This window comes from Lonchura striata, chromosome 1 (assembly GCF_046129695.1).
Source record: "Lonchura striata isolate bLonStr1 chromosome 1, bLonStr1.mat, whole genome shotgun sequence".
NCBI classification, from domain to species: Eukaryota; Metazoa; Chordata; class Aves; order Passeriformes; family Estrildidae; genus Lonchura; species Lonchura striata.
The window spans coordinates 52558017-52579778 of record NC_134603.1 but is presented as its reverse complement, the minus strand read 5'-3'; positions in this window follow the sequence as shown (position 1 = coordinate 52579778).

The following is a 21762-nucleotide window of genomic DNA, read 5'->3' as shown; positions in this document are numbered from 1 at the left end:
TTGGCCTTGAAAATATCAGCATGATTTTCTCTATACTCTAATTATCAGTGACTCTGCTGTAAATTAATCCTGTGCAATTGAAAAAAACAATTTTTTTTAGTCGACTTTTTCTCCTCAGTTTTTGAAGGCCAGTGTTCTGAAAATATTACCTTTATCCAGATCTGAAAATTAAAAACAAAAAAGTTCTAGAGATCCTATTGTTCTTCCAGATACTTTTTTTGAGAGTAGTGCCTATAAAAAAAAAATGTCCTCTTTCTTAGGAGGTAGGTCAAGCACTCCAAATTTGAGCCCATGAACAAGATCATAGATTTCATTCTCCCTAATCAATCATCTTGGAAATCTGTTTTTCATTCAAATGTATGCTGTTCAAATGTACCATTATACTTCTGTTCTGTCTTTCTGCAGTGAAAATACATGTGGTTTTTGCTAATGAAGACATTTGTTGGTTTCTTACTTTTATTCTGCTTGTCTTTTGCAGAGGGCAGTTCAGGTAGGCCTGGGAGGACTGAAAGCTATTTTTCATGTTGTAACAGAGAGGAGGCAGCTGACAATCTCAAATGAAGTCCTGGGTCTGTCCCTTGCATGTCCCTTTGTAGCTAGGGAGGCTAGCAAGCTACTTTGAAAGTAAATAAAGATATATTGTTTCAGCTCTTCAACCTGAAGAATAATTTGGCACAAGAAAAGCATCTGGACTGGCCATGAAAAAAAAAATGCAAAAAAATTTGGAAAGGGCTTCCAGTCACAGAAACTGAGGTTCTGAAACAGCCTTTCTATGCAAACAGTTAGATTTGCTGGGGGATTCTTTGCATTATCTTGTTTTCAGATTACAGTTTGATAATTCTGAATGGGATTGTAAAGTATGGTTGCCAGCTTCTGCAGACAAATAGAATTATTTACTTTGGTACCTATTCCCAATGTATTGGGTAATCCAATTTCAAAAGAGAGGAGAACAGATTCCTTCTCTGATTTTGTTTTGTTTCTTTAGTCCAGAAAATTCTTGTTGAAACACTAATAGACGTAAATTATATTTTCTTGGTAACCAAATACTTTTCATGAATATTTTGACACTAACAACTAATACTACGGAACCAAATATAATTTATGAAATACAGATTTGAAAAGGATTTTTGCAAAGTAGTTTGCTGCTATGCTTAGAAAATATTTTGTTTTTGTATTACTGTCAAATAGATCTGCTTATATGGTAGAGGTTAAGCAGTTACTGAAACTTGTCAAAGTATACAGTAAAATAAAGAACTCCTTCTTTTGGGAAAGAAAAATGGTTAGGAAGAGTGAGACTGTGGGGTCACAAGCACTGTGAGCCAGTCTAAATGCAGATTACCACCCAAAGGGACCTTCCTGCTCTGCCTAGGACTATCTTTCTACCCATCTTCTCCCTAGTGTTTGAACTCCTATATTACTATTTTTTTAAGTTGAATTGGGAATTTAAAGAAAAACAAGATATTGTAAGACAAGAAAAATCTTTGGAAAGATAGCAAGACCCTGAGACAGAGACTACTTTCTTATTTTTGGATGGATTACTAAGTGCCAATATTAGCTTTAAACTGAATGTTGTGGTAGCTGTGTGCGTGGGTGCCACATGCAGCTCCAGCAGTACATAGGGAGACAGTGTGGTGGGAAGTATTCCTGCATGTCACACAACATGGGGAGCACTGGCTGCAGTGACACCCTATTTCCCTTTGATTTCCCAGTTGTACTTTGTCCTTCTGGGCAGAATGAATACTACTGACTGACAATATGGCATGCTATGACCTTTACGCTCAATTTAGAGTGTTGTGTTCAGGCACAAAATGGACAGAATTCCCTCTTTCCTTCTTCATCTCCTATGCCATAATTCCAATGATTTGATTTTTCTAAGTAGGGAGAAAGAAGATGACACTCGGAAAGAGATCAGAAAAGTGTCTTGTGTCATTTTCCAAGGTGACGGCCAGACCAGCATATGATGAAGTGAAACAGAGTGCTCTGCAGCTCTAATTGAAGCTTCCATCCTGCTCTCTTCAAGCTGCCTTGCTTTTGGGACTTGTCTGGTTTCTGGTGTCTCCTCTGTGTTGCTGTGGGTGCCAATCCCAGCATTTGTCTTCTTCCTGAGACAGTTATTTCCCTCCATTCTCTCATTTTATCTGCTCTCAACTTTAAATGATCTTTTTTACTTTCCTGAAAAGCTAAACTGTAAGCCACTCATACCTGGTCTTCAAATTTATCTAGATGATTTCCTAGATAAATAAAAAAGTTCCCAGTTTTCTAATAAATATGTTTTTCAATGCCCATGACCATTCTTTGGGTATTTATCATTGTATCTACAGATTCTTACAGTCTTGAAAGATGAACACTTAAATTAATATTCTCACTGGTCATTAAATTCCACTCTCTAGTTTTGTCTGATACTGCAGTAACACTCTATTGCTGGCATTCTTATAATCTTTGTCTCTTTTCTACTGTTACCTGCATTCTGCTGTTTTTTTAAAAATGCTTTTTGTATCCTTCAGACTCTCTGTGCTACACCAGAAGGTGTTTTACTGAGGGATCATTTTCTGTGATAATTTCAAAATGCTCCATTCTTATATGCAATGTCTTGAGTGGTGGATGAATTTTCTGAGTCATTATTCCACTGTTCTTCCAGGAGATTTGATACTTGACAAGCCCATGCCTTTGGGCAGTGTATTATACATTAGATGATCGATAACACAGTCAGAACTCAACAATGGAGCAAGGTCAGCAAGGAACCATCAAGGCAGTTATGGGCCGGAGCACATGGCATTTAAAGAGAGATGGAGAGAATTGGTTTGCCGTGCATGTAGGATCTTATGACTTTCCTCATCAATTAAGTGGATGCTGAAAAAATGCAACTACATGCTTCTAGTAGACCACAATAACAGGACAAGGCACAACAGATAAAAGTTGCAACTCAGGAATTTTGTAGTAAGTGTTAGGAAATAATTTTTTACTCTGAGGGTAGTCAGACACTGAAAAATATTGCCTGAAGAGGCTGTGATATCTCCATAATTCAAGATTACAAAACTTCAACTAAACAAGGGCCTGAGCAACTTGACATATCTTCAAAAGTGAATCTGATTCTGAAACAGTCTGTTTTGAGTGAAGGATTGGACAGGATGAGCTCCAGAGGTCCCTTCCTGTATAATTCTCCATTTCTATGATTATACATACTGTTATAAATATGAGACTACACACCAGTAGATCGCCTCTTCTATATCAATGTTTTAACATGATACTTCTTATTTTAAAGTTTTAGAGACCTCTGGTTCAACAGAATCCAACATACAAGTGATTTACATATATTGCTGAAGATGGCCCTAAACCATTAAAACTATTTAGCGTGTTACTTTCTTCTTTCTTGTGCTTTCTCACTAGGGAAGCCTGAAAGCATTATTTTCATAGAAGTTGCAAAAGAGAAAAGAAAACTATGAAAATACTAAAAAATGTAATCAGTAGTTTCTAGCTGTTAGGAGATTTTATAGAAGGCTTTCTTTCAACTATTATGTAGTCTCTCAATATACAGCTATTGTAGGTCTTCAGCTTGCTAATATAGTTCTGGAAGTATGGATGGATGTGAGCTGGATGTTTTTATGCCATTATTTTCTAGGATGTTCAGTGTTGATGACCTAGTAGGTTCCCTACCTGCTGTTTCCCTAGATTTTGTAAAATAAAATAAATTAAAATTTTTGTCAGCAAAAATTTCACATCTTTCAGTTTGTTGTGCTCAAAATCTTGGTTATGATAAGACAAAAGACAAATCACACCTCATACACAGTAAAGCAAAAAAAAAATATTGTTAGTCTTGAATTTATTTTTAGTCTTGTTAAAATCTAAAGGGTTGAATCCTTTAGATTTTTCTGGTCCTTTATCAGTGCATATCTAATTGTTACATGAAAAGAAGGAATAAGGATAATGCAGGTAAAATTGGTAAAACCAAACATAGTTTCCAGGTTCCTTCCAGTTCTTTAGCCCTCCCCTGTTTTAAAAGAAAAAACTTCTTAAAAATCAATATTGTCCATTGATAGAACTCTTTAGGTGAATAATTTTTAAATCCTGGCTTCAAAACATCCAGATTTGATTTTGACACATACAATTTTTGGTAGAGCAGAGATGGATGTCATCTATCAGATTCTATATTTTCATTTTATTTATAGCATACCCCTCTAAAAATACCCCCTAAAAAACCTGGTTTCCAACTGATACTGTGAAGTTCCAGTGTGGCATGGACAAACCTCGAAACCGGTATCTGTGGAAACACCAAAACCTTATAACTGGTGAGTTTGTTTGTGGGATAAGCGAACCATTTTGAGTCCAAGGGAAAAGGAAGATGACTTTTTTTAACTATGATGTTTTTTTTAACTATCTCCTAATAGTTAAGGAATTTCTCATGAAGCTAGATTGGGAAAGTGATAAAAATGATAAAGAATGACCCTGTGAGGAGAGAAGATGGATTGTAGAAACAGCCACTGATAAACCCAACAGAGATCTATGCAGGCACCCTCTTCTCTTTCAGACTTTTTTGCAAGGGTGTAATGTGAATATGCATTTTGTTTTTAAATTGTACAAAAGCTCTAAAGTATCCAGTCCAAATAAGCAAATATTTAGGAGACTATGAGGTCAAAATTGAAATTTATTCTGGTCGATTCTACAGAAATGAATGACCATGAAAGCCAATGCAGCTAAATAAAAGAAACTTTCTCATGGGGAAGGAGCATTCAGCAGGGATAACTATTATTCAATTCAAAACATGAAAACCTAGACTCATGGATGTAAAAGCAGGACTGAATATTTTGATCAAACCAGACAAATATTTCTTCACAGTAAGCTTCTTTATTCAGCAATTAGAGCCTCTTCTTCCACTTCCTAAATGGGAGAGTATTTCTTAATAGCATATTCTTATCTTGTATGAGTATGCATAATTAACTGTTAAATAATGGAATTTAAGAATGATATTTTCTTCCATGATTTGCATTACACTACAAAGGATTGTTATTGACTTAGAAATGTACATTTCAAGCTTTCAATTGATGATTTTACAATTTTATCTTATATTTTCTAAAGCAGACTTAATAATTTTTTTTTGATTTAGCCTCATCAAATGTTTCTTTTTTTTTTTTTTTTTTTTTTTGCCTCTGGATTTCTACAAACCTATGTTATTTCATTCTTTCTGTAATTATGCTTGTTGAATACCTCCTTGATATATTTTCCAGACATTGTGTTATGTTTTATTTCTCAATGAGTTAGTAAGGGAATTAAGTTCATTAAAGTCTATCCAGAGCTTTTAATCTAGGATCAGCTATTTGTTGATTTGAAGTCCTGTGTCCAGCATTTACTCTTGTTTACATTTGTTCAGCCTTGCTGAAGTTGATATAGTTGTGCCAGTATAATTAAGGAGAACATTTGCCCAGGGAACATTTGACCAAAGAACATTTCTTAAAACAGTCACCTTACTTGTAAAAGCAGTTTATTGATGTTATAATGAAAAGTGATCTGTGTAGCTAAGTTCTGTGTCAAAAATGGTTGAAGACAAAGTGGTAACCCAGAAGAGTCCTGCGTGGAAGTGGGTGCCCAGTGTCTCTAGAGGATGGGAGAATGGGAGAATTTCAGGCTTGCATATAAATGGACAAATGTGGGCTCCCGACACACTTGCTAATCAACAATTGAATGCAGCAGGAGTCTGTAATCTGGTGTGGAATCATGAACCTTCTGACTTGATAATGTGGCATGGAAGTAATGTATGCCTAAAACTCACTATATTTCCTGTTGCAGAGTTGGAATCTGTACAGCAGGGGCCAGGAAAATGATGCCCTTCATTATAATAGGGACATAATGCCAAACTGCATCGTGTGTCATGTTCTGGTTGGTTGACTATTTTATGAGTCTTCCCAATTTTTATCATCTGATCTTAAAATTACACTTCTCCTGGAAAAGAGAAGGGGCTTTTTAACACTTCAAAGCAGGCATTCATATCAATGAATGGTATTCATCTTGCCTGACATGCGGAAAGCAAATTGGTTTATAATTTGGCTCTGACTTCAGCTTTTAGCATTCAACAAAGTTTCCTTTTACAGAGGCTGGGGTTACCTTCTTGCACTCAACCCTGCCATACTGTAGAGTTGGAATAGGCAATCTTTCTGCTGTTAATGTGGGTTTATAATGCTGCATTTAGATCTATGACAAATGCAACTTTAATTGAATATGCTGTTACTGTTAATGGATTTACTACTGCTTAGAGCAGATCTGAATTTGGCTTCTCTGTAAGGAAGGACATTTCAAGCCCATTGGTGCAGTTATTCCTACCTTTATTGTGCCAAGTATCAGTGACTTTTTTTCCTGTTCACTGCAAGACCTGAAACTGATTTTTAACTTGTGGAAAAGCAGCCTTACAGTTATTGCTCCTTCAAATGATCTCTCCCCTGATTAAAACAAAAAAACCCAAACATACAAATAAATAAATAAATGAGAATTCTCTTTATTTATTACATTGATTCTTTCAAAGTACTTACCTTGGTAACTACTGAAATCTTTGATTGAACTCAGTTCCTAATTTGCCAAGGAAAACCCTGGAGGCACATTTTACTCTGTCCAAAGACCGTACTGAGCACTGTTCAAGTATGAGGAATGGTTTAAAACGTTCTTGTGAAAGTTACTTCTTGAGAATTGTGTTTAATAAGTTTTAATTTGTTGTAATTGTTCCATCCAATATGGATCCCCAAGAATGCTAATGTTTTATTTCAACATGTTTTGTAAAAACACTAAAGCTTGAAAAATTTCAGGGAGAAGCTCCAGTTCACATAAAATTTCATAAAGAAGGGAAATTAGGTAAGGGAAATAAACTGGAAGCTTTGAAAAGTGATGTATTCATTGAGAGATTGCTGCAGAAATCCAGAAACAAAGCTAGAAAGGAAAATAATTGTTTACTGGTACATCACATGATGTTGGAAAAAGCTATAGCATATATTGCTATCCCCTCCTTGATAGTACCTTTACACAGGTTAAATAGAGGATTGCCTGGCAGTGCAATCAATCACTGGTGCCACTGTCATTACCATGTAACTTTCCTTAAGCAGTTCATGTTTGCTGATCTGAAGGTGGGTTAAAGCAGGAAGTGCCATTTCCAAATATACCTGCGCTCACTAGTGAAAGTCCTTGGTTCCCATTAACTAAAAAAGGAATTTCAGATGCAAGAATTTGCTAGACAAAGGCTAAAATCTTGCCAAAAAACACGCTGAAGCAAATTTTTGAAGCTTTGTGTAACATTTCATGTCTGGTAACTTTTGCAGTAGCTTAGAAAGAGAATGGATATGTAGGATTTCCCATGATCCTCTCAGTATTGTGCTTTTTTATTAATTAAAAAGAAAAAGGAAAGTCCTCTTGGATATCAAAAGGCTACTTAATAAATTGCCTGAGCTATAGTCACTGTAGCTGGGAGTTTTGCTTCTACTGAACAACCCTATTGTTTATGATTCCAAAAGCTTAGTGCAATTAAGCGTTTTGCAAAATGTCTCTTTCTTTTACATGTTCTTTATTTTTTTAATGACTTTTTCCCTTTTCATTTAAACTGAAATGGCTCTGTTTATGAGTTGAGAGAAAGCTTTAATGGCAGTGTAAAGACAGCCCCCGGCGTGTTAGCAAGAGTGGGCACTCCCTTCCTTCCCTTAAATAGGAACCATTTTGTAAATGGAAACCCTTTTGCCTACTCCTTGAGCAGTGCTTCTGAAAGCATTTACTTCTAAGACATTTATATGGACCAAGTGTTCCTGAAATCGTTGAAAATTTATTCCTTTAAATGTTCTGATGATTTTTCTTTTGAAGTGGTATTTTCTCTTGTTCAGCTGGGAATAACATGGTATTTTAGTTCAAGAGAATAACATGCTTTTTGTTTTGTACCATCAACTGTGTTTGAAAGAAGTTCAATAAATTCTTTCTGTTTCAGATGTCAGGCCTTTTGATGAATGAATTTCTAAGAAATTTACATACTGAAAATGTGAAAGGGAAAATAAAAACTGTAGTGCTGTGTGAGATGTGAAATATAAGATGTCCTAACTTCAGAAGTTAAGGAAAATATCTGTTCATAAAAATATTTCGTTTTGGTGTGAATCTTTTGACACAAAGATTTTGTAGATAAGTGATTGGACTGCAGTTAAAATTCTTAGTTGATTTCAGAGTTCTCAGAGGTCTGAACAGTGAACATGTGTTTTGTGTTAAATATTCACAGAAATATGTGCTCCAATAAAAGGAAACTTTAAGCCACCTAGTGAAAAAATGAAAATCTGAATGAGGAAATTAGGAAAATGAAGTGAAATGGTTTGAATGCATGATATCAACTACTCTGTGCCACAAGAATTTTTATCACTGTAAAAACATAAAAGAGTTCTTAGCAGGAAAGCATGTGACAGAAGGTTTACTGACCTATGTTTATCTGAGGTAGTCCTGTGATTGAAATCGCCCTGTACAACAACAGGAATCAAGGAATTTTAAATAAATGTTTTTTATCTCAACAGCTTTTGCTGGCAGTTTGAAGCAGAAATAGGAGTTAATTTTTTGGATTGCAAATATCTGCTTGTCTTTTTATTGCTGAGGAATCAATTAGTGGCTTACTTAGGTATGGTCCTTGCACCTCCAACATTAAAATGCATCAGTACTTGAAATTTGAAAAAAATATTACATTTGACTGCCCTGTTCCTAACTTTTTTCTTAGTGATTTTCATGTATACTTGTGTTGGGAGGATATAAAATTTGTATGCCTATGAGAAGGGAAGTGTTGTTGACACAAGCTGTATAATTTGTATAATATGATTTCTTCTTGGTCCTTTTCTCCAGAGAGCTTCATGAAAGAATAAACCTTTCTTCAGAAAGTTTGAAATTGTGGCTAATGTGCCACATGTGGCTCTGTCCACTGTTCATGTGTCTCTTTGTCCTCACCACAAGCATCCAAATTTCAAGGTTCATGACTTTCATAAGTCAGATCATATTATAAATTATGCCCTTGTTTCTTGGATATTGAGGAAATTAAAGGCGAGTTTATACCTTGTATAATACTATTGTCTTTTACTGATATATGTGGGAATTTAGGTAGATGAGAACAATCTTTTGCATGTAAAGCTTACTAGGAGCAAAGAACTTTGTCTTTTTCAGCATGGAAATGGTAGCAACAGTTCTTTTGTTTCTTCAGCCCTGGTTAGTTACAAGTAACAAAAATTCCTGTGCTTCAGTCCAAAATATTAGGCAAAATATCTTCCTATAGGCATGAAAGGACAAACATTTTAACTGTGGGATTCTAGATTTACATAGATTTGGGATTTTTTTGATCTACAAGGAAAGAAATTATTAGTGAAAGTCTCTGGACTTCATAGGATCCTTGCAGCATATTTGGAAAGTAAAAAATCATGACACTCACTGGGGAAAAGTATTCCTTTGTGCAATTCTATGATGGAGTTAATTTAGTAATGGAAATCATAACTTCTTCTGAACTTTGGATTGTTATTATGGAACAGAGGGATATAATGAAAAAAAATGCCTTTGACTAATTAAAACCTTATTCTTTAACTGGATTAGATTACTTTAATATTTTCTTCAAGTACTTTACTTGAAACTGAATTTTATTGAATATGGAAAACCAGACTTCCTTTCTCATTGGCCCTTTCTTTTGTGTGCTGTGATTTGAATGCTGTCACTAATTGAAGAAACTGGAAGCCAACTAGTAGTTTAATATCTGAGCATTCCTAGTAAACCCCTTATTTTAGCATGACAATTCCTTTTCCCATGACCATTCCAAATGAAATTCCATTCTCACATTCTTCTGAACAGAGTTTTTTAGGAGTTTAAAAAATGTGCATTTTCTAAGTAATCTCACATAAAATCTCTGGTATTTTCAGCATTTCTGATTTCTGCCACAACCCTTTTCATGTTGAATTTCATGTATGCACAAAATAAGCACAGATCTCAGCTTATGAAAGATGCAGTAACAAAAAAAAAAAAAAACACTGTTGATGTAAACAGAAATGTTTCTCAACAAAATATCTACAAACGACAGAATTTAGTGCTTCTAACTATCATTGATGGAAAAGTAACCAATTCATCTTACATAGCTCGATGAACAGACACCATCAGGTTTGCTTCTGTCTATATCTGTGACTTCTGCATAACAATTACTACAGTTGAAGATGACAGAAGCACATTTTTAATTCAGTGTCTGTGTTTTCAAAGTGTGGGCAGAGTAGCCATTCTCTAGTAATTTTTGTACAGTGCTACATTTTGGAAATATGACTGAAATATGATTTGTATCATGAGTGTATTTTTTGTTCTTTCATCTTTATGCCATCTGGTCCCGTTATCATCAGAAGATTGAGTACATGAACATTTTAGAATGCTGTTACCATAAGGGTGTGTTGTGGTTTGACACGGAAAAAGAATTTTTCCGGAAGGAAGAGGTTAATTTGGATATTGACTAATTGAAGTAGACACGCTCCTGAGAACACAGAGGGGTTAAAAGCAGAATTCCCAGGGGAACTCGCTCTCTCTGGTTCTGGTCAGCGCAGTGCAGCCTCTCCCCTGCCCGGCCGTGGCTGGTGGGGAGGGGAAGGGCCATGGCCTGACTGAGGTGGGCCCAAGGGTGGAGGGACTGGAACCAGGCTGGCCCCTGCAGATGGAAGGGTGGAGAAATTTAGGATGTCTCTGTTCCCCCCCAGAATCTCCCTCTCTCTCCCTCTCTCTCTCTCTCTCTCTCTCTCTCTCTCTCTCTCTCTCAAGAGACAGCAGCAGCAGATTTTATCAGCAGTTCACCACGGGGAAGGAGAAGAGCGAGGGGGGCTGCAAGGTGCCCAGCTGCCTGTGGGAGCTGCCGGAGTCTGGGCATCGAGCCATCCTGGGAGTTCGGACTTTTAACCCTTCCTGAGAAATGAAAGCTTTGTAAAATTTTTCCCCTCCTCGGTTTGAAAGAGAGGAAGAGGGACAGCTTGGACCCTGGGATGTTAGAAGGAAAAATTTTAGTTGGGGGGGGGTGAAGGATTAGCTTTTTGGCTGGACTTCCTCTTTAATAGCCACAGACAAAATTAATCTTCTCTTCCAAGAGAGACTGTATTTTAGGAGGATGCCAGAGCTAAGAAACCTGCTTGAGCTGAAAAAAGACAGAAGTGGAACGAACAGAGAAAAATTAAGGCTGTCCTCAAAGAAGGAGAAGAGAAGATCTCTGTTCTTGGACCCTCGACCCCAGAGGAAAATGAGGGGGACTGTGGTCCCAAAAAATGAAAAACTAAACTGTTGTTTTTCTCCCCTCTTAGCAAGGCATCCTTGAAAAGAAAAAAAAAATCTTAAAAGCAGTCTGTCTATCTATGTATTGGTGGTAAAAGCACTGTGTATAGAAAGGAGAAGGGTCACCATGGCAAACTTTTTCTCCAGGCGGTGCCATGTGTGCCATGGAAGCACAGGATGTGCCAGCTGTATTTCCTGTGGGTCTGTGGCACAGGGAAGACTCCTGTTCCCTTGATGGACTAAGTATCTATTGTCTGGAGGGTGGAAACCTGATTGGGGTCCAGATTGTGTCTCACTGTAGTTTGTTAGAGTTGGATGGTGGGAGAAGGAATGATTTGCAAAGTTTTCATTTTGATCTTTGTGTGTATTTTTTGACCTTCCTTTCTTTATTTTATAGTAGTAGCTTAATAAAGTTTTTTTTCTGTTATTAAGCTTGGGCCTGCTGTTCTAGATTGCATTTCACATCATTCAATTAAGAAATTGCATTTTCATAGGGGCACTGGCATTGTGCCAGTGTTTTATCTACCATGACAGGTTGGTAGATGATAAAACAGAGGCAAAAAAGCCTGATAAATAAAATATACTCCCTGGAGGTCAGTGTGGAGATCCATGAGTCACCTGTTGTGTTAGAGAAATGTAGACAAGGAAATCCAAGATTCAGAGATTCAGCTGCCTGTGATATCTATAAGAATTAATGAAACAATAGCTTAGTTTTTCCTCACTTTTCTAACATGAAGCTATTGCTATCTATCCTGTGAGCTGTGGTGGTGCTGGTATTATTTGGCTGATAAAGAGAAAGGCTGAGCCACTCTTATATGGTTCTCTTCTCTTTTTGTGCAAGCTGTGACTTGCTTGGTTTTTATGGTTATTGCCAAACTGTTCATATTAAGTTTCTTCAAACTTGTGTACTTATATGTATTTGGCATCTCACATGCACTCATCCTCCAAAACTTGGGGAGAACTGCAGTAGTTTTTAATTAAGAATTGAATAAAGGGATTAAAATTTTTCTAAAAATTGGTTTTACATCTAAATTTAACAAGGCAGTAAAAATTTGCTGACTCTGCTGACTCTGATTCCAAGGTGTCCCTCTAACTGCGTTCATCATTGGGTAATATTACTGTTGACATTAAAGTCTAACTGGTTCTGCATTATTTTTTAGTATAGTACTTCTGGCTATTTATTAATGTCACAGTTGGTGACATCACTCTTGGTGTTTTTTCCCCTTTCCATTATTTTCAGCAGGTGTTGAAATGCAAATTAATTTATTTTTGATAATAGAACACAAATTGTCTTTATGAAAAGTGAGGAAATTATTGTGGAGTAAATTACTGTAAGACATTCTCATGACAGTGGAAGCACTGGATAGTCAAACAAATTATTTGTGGTCTTTTTCTACTTCTTTTATGTACCTCTTACATGCTTGGTAGAAGAATACTTACAGACCTGAGTGTTGTTTACCTACTCAAGTCTGAAAGAGCAGCAGAATTGAAGGAATAATACAAATGCAGAACATTTCAATCAGGAGTTTTCTTTGTATTCTGAGATGAGATTACAAAAATTTTAACTGAAAAGATATTTTAGTATTTTTAGTCTTAGCTTGGGTTAATATTTTCTAATTCTGTTTTGAATGACTTCACAGAATTATGAAATAATGTTGATCAGTTAGGAGAAGTACTCAGTTGGTGACAAATTATGGTGAATGTTGAAGATATTAAAGCATATATATTTTCCCTGTCTTCTTTCTTGAATGCTGTTTAATGAATGCTCAATTAAAAATGTTCCATAGTAAATCTCAATTCCCTCTTCAAAAATTAGGAAAAATGTCTTCCTCCAGAACTGTGAAAGGTCTGACACAGTACTCTCTACTGCTAGAGGAAATCTAAAAAAACCCCCAACTTTATTTGAGAAGAATACTACTTAAATATTGACTTTATAGTCCTTACTAAAAGTAGACATATTAGGAATATAGGATGTCAGAATAGATACTTTAGAATTTGTTACCATACAGGGACTTGAAAGAGTAAATGTCCACTTAATTTCTTTAAATACCAGAAAGTTTTTAAAGTACAGTATGCAAAGCTTTATAATCTAGAAAACAGTTTGAATTTAAACCTAGTTTAAATATTGTCAGAACAGGAATTCAAGTTAGGGAATTATTCTCTACCACATTAGGATGTATAATATATTCAGATAAAATAGCATCATCTATTGTAATGTACTATCCATCATCCATGGTGAAATATTTCTTCAAGAATGAAACAATTTAAGCAAATAATCCCTGGATTTCCCAATGGAGACAATATTTCTAGATTTGTCTGTTTTGATTCCTGCCTTCTCAATATGAGGACTTAATATATTTTGTGCTAGCCAAGAATGCCATCACCAACAAACAAACAATCCCATCAGATAAAAAGTTATCTTTTCCAAAGCATTTGCCTCAACAGATGTGGAGTGAATAGATCCAGTTTATAAATCACAAAATAAAAACTATTTTCTGAAAATTGCTGCTTTTGTGGCAAATGCTGACTCCTAATAATATTGATAAGGATAGGCAAATCCATCAGGTCAATGCATGACTCTGAGGTTGGTGTCACTTGGTCTGTTCAGCGTGGAGAAGAGGAGGGTGAGGGGAGACCTCACTGCAGTGTACAGCTTCCTCCTGAGGGGAAGAGGAGGGGCAGGCACTGATCTCTGCTCTGTGCTGACCAGTGATGGGACCAGAAAAAAGGGCACAAAGCTGAGTCAGGGGAGGTTTAGATTGAATATTAAGAAAAGGTTCTTCACCCAGTGGGTGGTTGTGTGTTGGAACAGGCCCCCCAGGGAAGTGGCCACAGCACCAACCTGACAGGGTTCAGGAAGTGTTTTGACAATTCTCTCAGGCACACAGGGTGTGGGGATGGTCCTATGCAGGACGGGGAGCTAGAATCAATGACCTTTGTGGATACCTTCCAACTCAGCATATTCTCTGATTTTGTGACCCAGAAGCTCTATATAATGAAAGAATTTCCTTGTTATGGACTTAAATTCATAATCATATTGGTATCAGTAGGTAGATGGCCTAAATGCATCTTATTCTCATTCCACAGGAGGTGTGGGAATAATAACCACTTATTTGGTCTGTTTTGGAGCTATATACGACAGAGTAGCACCTTGACTGGTGTCTGATGCCAGTGAACAATCCTGTTAGAAAAACAGGGAAATTGGTTGGTTGCATGGAGTGCACTAAGAGACTTTGCAATAAGAAACAGTGAGCAACATGAATACTCTTTAAAATCTGTCTTTTTATGACCTATTGTAGTTAAACTTCCTATGGAAGGTTTGGATTTTTTCTTTCCAAATATATTTTTTTCTGTATATAGGAAATAGCAGGAATGCCTGGACTTTTCAGTAGAAGTCCATTTAATGTGGATTTTTATGTGTGAACTTTCCACCAAATCTATAGGAGTACTAATCTGAATATAGTGTCACACATACCTTAGCTATGGGAAAGCTGTAATTCATCCACAGAATGCCAAGTGGATTGCTGAAATATAGGCAAGACACAGACTGACATTTTTGCTCCTATCTAAGCAGCTTTCTTGGAAGAGCAAGATGACAGTCCAGAACATGTAACACAGGAAAAAAGAACAAAAAAAATATTTTGAATATATGAAAGAATGAATAAAAGTTGACTAATGAAATGAACTCAGGTAGTACAATATAATTAAGAAGCTTGTTACAAGAATTACAAGAGCAACACCTACAAACTATTGACACAATAATAATGACAAGACTGTTTTCCCAGTGCAAGCTATTATTTCTTAAACGTCTTTTTTTGGATACTTTTCAGCTTGGCAAACATTTTAAAAGAAGTTGAAGTTTCCACTTCTTGCTTTTATCCTGATTTTCAGGTTTAAATTATCATGGTAATTCCAACCCATTTTGGAGGAGTGTGTGTGAGTGGAGATTCTACAGTAACTGGTGAACTTCGCTTACTACATGTTTCCTTTTATTTCTAAAATTATTTACAGCAGTGCTTCCCTTTGACCCTGGACTTGATGCACTTTACAAAGTGTGACATCATTATGGCTTACAGTTAAAACACAAGAAGGGGAAGGACAAGTAATTAACAGCATATTGAAACTGGATTCTTGGGAGGTATCAGGGTGGCCATGACTGTTCTTGGATGCTCTCAACCTTTCTGAGTCTGCACAAATCCTATTGTTTGTTGCTGGAAGGAGAAGAGCCTTGTGTCAGCATGCATGCACTTCAGGATAGTCACATCTGCTTCATGCAGTTTTGATAGATGATCTCTGGATTGGGCACATGTTCTTTAGACTATTTATTGATTAGGCAGTCATTTGCAGCATGCTGTGCTTTAGCCAGCTGAGCTATTGGCCTTTTTTACAAAGCAGCTTGTTACATAGTACATGTTAGCTGGTGTTCTCTGTTGCATTTGCCTAAACCGTGCTGAGTGGGAGATTATATGTTTAAATGCTGGGGTTTCTTCAGATCTCTGTGTGCTTTCTTGGTTGCTAGGACAATGTTGAGCTAACATCCGTATCAGTTGACAATGGATGGGTCAGCCAACAGTGAAACCTATAAAACTGGGTCAAGAATAGTTCTGCCCAGCCCAGCAAGAGTGAGGCCTGAGCCAAAGGAAATAACCTTTTCCCTTGGCTATTCATTTTCTTATAAATGCTGAGCTTATTGTACCAGATTCATGAAAGGTAAAATCAAAGCATGTATGAGCAAATATAATGATTATTAAAACAGGAAAATACTATTGATATTGGAACAGCCTTTGGTGCTTTTAGGATAGAGTTGAACTGATCCTGAATTTATCTGGCAGTGTGTGAAAGCTGATCCACTTACTTGTAGTCCAGCTCTAGATTCAATAATAAGAACATTTTTTGAGAAATACAATGGAAAATATTACAGCTATTTTGAAACTACATCAGCTCACATATGTTCTGAAATATTAACTTGGCATGTTCCCTCCTGATTGCTTTGTAAAACATTCTCCTCTTCCTGTGACTGTCTCTACATTGGTTCATAAGGGCATTTGTGCTATTGATATGCATGGCTATTTTCTTACTTTTTATGCAAGTGCATCATGGAAGTACTTGATGTTAGCCTGTTTGTGCAGTGTGCACCACAATGAGTTACTGTTCCTGGTTTGTTCACAGGGACAGTGAAATAAAAATGACTAATAAAAATGGGACTGACCTTGTAAACATGAGTGAAGATGAATTCTTAGAGGATGGTTTTTTTTGTTGAAAATGAATGGCCAGCAAGTGAAGAAGAGTGGTTTGGGTTGAACGGAGTGTCTGCATTAGTACTGTTCTCTAATGAATGGTGTAGATTTCCATAGCATGAAAAATACTTTGTGTCCTTTTAAAAAAAACAACTTTTTTCCAATTTTAATTTCAATTGCTACTCTAATCCTGAATAAAAAGAGTATTTCTGCTTTGTATTCATTTGTTGGGGAAGGATCTATCTTCAGCCCTGCTAATCAAGGTACTTTTAAAAACTTTATTCTTAGGTATCAAGGTTCTTAAGAATTGTGTGTAAATACTTCGTTTTTGTTGACTTCATACAGGTTTCCCATTTCATTATTGGGAAACATGCCAGCTCAGAATTGGTTATAATATTTTCCTTGCAAATTTAAATTTTTTACCTTGCAAACATGAATAACTTCCAATATTACTTGTGTGGATATTGCCATAAAAACCATAGGCAACTATTCCAATTATTAAAAGTTTACAGGACTAGAATTTCTCAATTTCTCTCCTGAGTTTCAATCATGATACTCTTACAAATTCTTTTGCAATACTTTTGGAAGTGTACAATTAATGTTGATTGAAAAAAAAATATTCTTTAGAAGATTATTCTTCAGGAATTGTTGTAAAGACATTGAGATGTCCTGACTGCCTCCACAGAAACACCTTTTTTATTATAGATAATATTAAGTTTGTATTTTTTGCTTGGATTTCACACTGTTAAAATTACCTACTTGGAATATGTGCAGTATATTGGTTATTAAATGCATAAGTGGTTTTTATGGCATGTCTATTGCAATTTGTTGGCTTGCTGATCCTTCTGCTGTTTCGCTGAAGAATGGTAACAGAATTTGTGAGCTAAAAGATTTTTTTGAATTAAAGATATCTGCTTTTGTAACTTGCTGTGAAGTTGCTGATGGGTGGAATGTGTTTGGGAAAATAAAAGAGAATATGTGAAAATCTAGATTTGAAGATCTACATCTAAGAATTTCCTGCTTTCCCTCTCTCTTCAAAATATAAGACAATAAACATCAGTTTTTATAAAAAAAAATTATTGTTAGAGAATGCTCTACATTCTGGAAGGCAAAAAGTGGCACTGAAAAAAAAGCCAGATGTTCTTTGATGTCCTTGCTGAAACATATGAATGTACACATCAGGAGCTAGTCCCACTTCTGCTGAGTGAACAGGACACAAGCACAGCAGAAAATAGATCCCCACTGTCTAATGCTATCTCAAACCCTTTTAACTGAATGTGAATCCAGTACACCAAGTTATGTATTTTCTGGATCGTTTGATTTCGGTGAAAAATTCTTCAGCAGTCTGCTGTCATCTATCACCCGTACCCCACAATTCCTTGCTTCATTTCACTTAGTTCAGAGATCTTTTAACTTCATTTTCACTATAAATCAGAGACTACCCAATTCTACAGCAAATTCTGAGGTTCTTTTTAATAAAATCTGGCAGAAAGAATACCTTACAGCTTCTGTAGCCTTGTCTAAATAGAATGAGCTGTCACAAGCGGGTGCCTCAGGCAGTGATCTACAGAATCACACACAGAATCACAGAATGACTAGGTTGGAAGAGACCTTCAAGATCATCAAGTCCAACCCATGCCCTAACACCTCAACTAAACCATGGCACCAAGTGCCACATCTGGTCTTTTCTTAAACACATCCACAGATGGTGACTCCACCACCTCCCCAGGCAGACAATTCCAGTACTTTATCACTCTTTCTGTAAAAAAGTTTTTCCTTATATTCAGCTTATATTTCCCTTGACGCAGCTTGAGACTCTGTCCTCTTGTTCTGTCAGTTGCTGCCTGGAGAAAGAGACCAGCACCCCTTGACTGCAAGCACCTTTCAGGAAGTTGTAGAGAGTGATGAGGTCGCCCCTGAGCTTCCTTTTCTCCCGGCTAAACAACCCACGCTTCCTCACAGGGCTTGTGTTTGTTCCTCAGTTGTTCCTCACAGGGCTTGTGTTCCAAGCCCCTCACCAGCCTTGTTGCCCTCCACTGGACAGTGCTCAAGTGTCTCAATGTCCTTCCTAAACTGAGGGCCCAGAACTTGACACAGCACTCAAGGTGAAGCCTCACCAGTGTCAAGTACAGGGGAATGACCTCCCTGCTCCTGCTTGGCCACACTGCTCCTGATCCAGGCCAGGATGCCACTGGCCTTCTCAGCCGCCAAGGCACGCTGCTGGCTGATGTTCAGCTGGCTGTCACCAGCACCCCCAGGTCCCTTTCTGCCTGGGCACTGTCCAGCCACACCGTCCCCAGCCTATAACACTGCAGGGGTTGTTGTGGCCAAAATGCAGGACTCGGCACTTGGACTTATTAAACTTCATCTTACTGGACTCCGTCCATCCACCCAACTGTTCCAGGTCTCTCTGCAGAGTCCTCCTACCTTCCAACAGATTGACACACGCTCCCAGCTTAGTGTTGTCTGCAAACTTACTAATGAAAGACTCTCACCCATGTCATCAGTAAAGATATTGAACAGAACTGGTCCCAGCACAGACTCCTGAGGGACACCACTGGTGACTGGCTGCCAGCTGGATGCAGCAGTGTTCACCAGCACTCTCTGGGCCTGGCCATCCAGCCAGTTCCTAATCCAGCAAAGAGTGCTCCTGTCCAAGCCGTGGGCTGCAGCTTCTCCAGGAGTGTGCTGTGGGAGACAGTGTCAAAGGCATGCTGGAGTCCAAATAGACAACACCCACAGCCTTTCCCTCATCCACTGGGCACCCAAGGACATAACATAAAAGGAGACCAGGTTGGTCAAACATGATCTACCACTCCTAAACCCATGCTGGCTGGGTCTGATACAGTTCCATTACCTTACCAGGTACTGAGGTCAGGCTAACTGGTCTATAATTATCAGGATCCTCCTTCCCACCCTTTTTGTGAATAGGTGTCACATTGGCCAGCTTCCAGTCATCTGTAATCTCACCAGTGAGCCAGGACTGCTGGTAAATGATGGAGAATGGCTTCACAAGCTCATCTGCCAGCTCCCTCATCACCCTGGGATGGATCCCATCTGGTCCCATAGATTTATGAACATCCAAGTGGCTCAGCAGTTCTCTGACTGCCTCTTCCTGGATTACAGGAGGACCATTCTGCTTCCTGATGCCATCTACCAACCCAGGAGGACAGTTGTCCTGAGGACAAGCCATCTTCCCACTAAAGACTGAAGCAAAGAAGGCATTAAGCACATCCGGCTTCTCCTCATCTGCAGTCACTAAGTTTCCTCTGGCATCCAGTAGGGAACAAAGGTTGGTCTTACCCTTCCTTTTACTATTCATATATTTGTAAAAACATTTTTATTATACTTTACAAAAGTTGCCAAATCAAGTTCGAACTGAGCTTTGACCTCCGTAATTTTTTTCTTGCATGCCCTAGCACCCCGTTAAATACTTCCTGAGAGACCTGACCATCCAAAAGATGGTTCCACTTGCATGATTGAGAATGAAGCATTGTGCAGTCTTTCAGAGCTTGCAGCCAAATACCACAAGTAGTTTTGTGGATCTGGCTGTGTCCCCAAACCAGCTGGTTACATTTCTCCAAGGGTAGGGTACACTGCTGGGCCTTTTAACCAGCCCCTGGGCCGGAGAGCTCCAGTCATTGAGAAGGACAGGATGCAGTTATTTACTTCCAATTGTTCTTCGTACACCAGTTGCTTAATTTTACAGACAGAATATCTTTTTAAGTTCTGGCACTAATAAATGTGAAATAAGGTTTTTATTGTTGAAGAAACAACATTTATTTTGCTGTGAACCGTAAAGGGTAAAAATATTTTTAATTTTTTTTTTCTCATTTCAGCATGTTCCTTAAAGCTCCTCATACGTCCTACTGTGAGTTACTTATCTGATGTTACTTGGTGAATGCTGGTCCCCAAGTCAATAAATGTGGTTTTGGAAGCATTTCCTCTCTGAAATGAGTGTATGCTTGTCTTGAAAAGAATGAATTATTCACACCATCAAGTAAGCAACAGTAAATCTTCATATGAACAGCTTCAAAAAGTGATATGTTTAAATAAACTGCCCTTATAAATAACCTTTTACCCAGAGGTAGAATTATTTTACCTCTGAATGGCTGTAGGAACCTAAATATCATAAATAATATGAATAAACTTTCCTCTTTGGTCTCATGGGAACTTCTTCTCTTTCTCCAAAATAATAGAAGGTTTGTAAAATACTGATAGCAATAGACTATTAAGGTAGGATCTGTCTCTGTTTTGTAATCCACTTCCTTTGCTCTGTCTGAGCAAAACCTGCTCTGAGAACTTTCATGTATCAGCAAACAACGGTGCAGCCTTTTCTCCTTTTGGACAAAAAAAAATACACTTTTTTTTAGGTCTGAGTTTGTTGGATGGGCTGTCATGCACTTAGTTATACAGGGAAGCTTCATTTTTCCATGGGGCTCTCAACCATACTTATTGTGGAAATGTGACAGGGAGCACATGTATTTTGCATACAGCTCTCTAACTTTCTAGTTCACATCTCTGGGGATAGAATATACCTGGCGAAGCTTCATTACAGGGTTTGCCTAAAGCCAATACACCCTTACAATAGCAAGAACAAGGCTACCACATCAGAAGTTACATATCTATGTACTTAGAATATACATTTCACTTCAAAATTACTATAGTCCAATGAGATCCAGAAAACAGTGTTGACTGAGTTGCAGTTATGGTATAAAGGAGGAAATAATAACTAGGATGGTGAAAATGCTGTAAAAGAGTTTAAATTGGTGCAGATTACAAAACTGTAGTAAATATTTTGATATCTATATATATATGAAAAATAAGGAATGCACCACTGAGAAAATAACCTGGCATGTGAATTTTTACTTTAATTGCAGAAAATGAATGAAAGGGCTGCTTCCTTTAGAGGGAAAAGAGTCAGACTGGCATTTAATTGAAGGTACTTTCAGCCAGAAGCACGAGAGATGTGTTTTTCATTAGTCCCTAGTGCCTTCAGTTGCTCTGGTATGCTAAGAAAGCAAATTTACAGTAGGAATTAACTTACTGATTTATCCTATTTCTGTGAATGCTTGTGTTTCATGTGTGTAAACACATTTCTTTCCAAGCTGACATGTCAGGACAGTGGAGACATATGGACCTGATGAATGGTCAACAGCTCAATGTCTGCATGGAGATCAATGATGAGTGGTCTCCTGCATGAAGAGAGAAGAGGGAGAGGAGAGGAGAGGAGAGGGAGAGGGAGAGGGAGAGGGAGAGG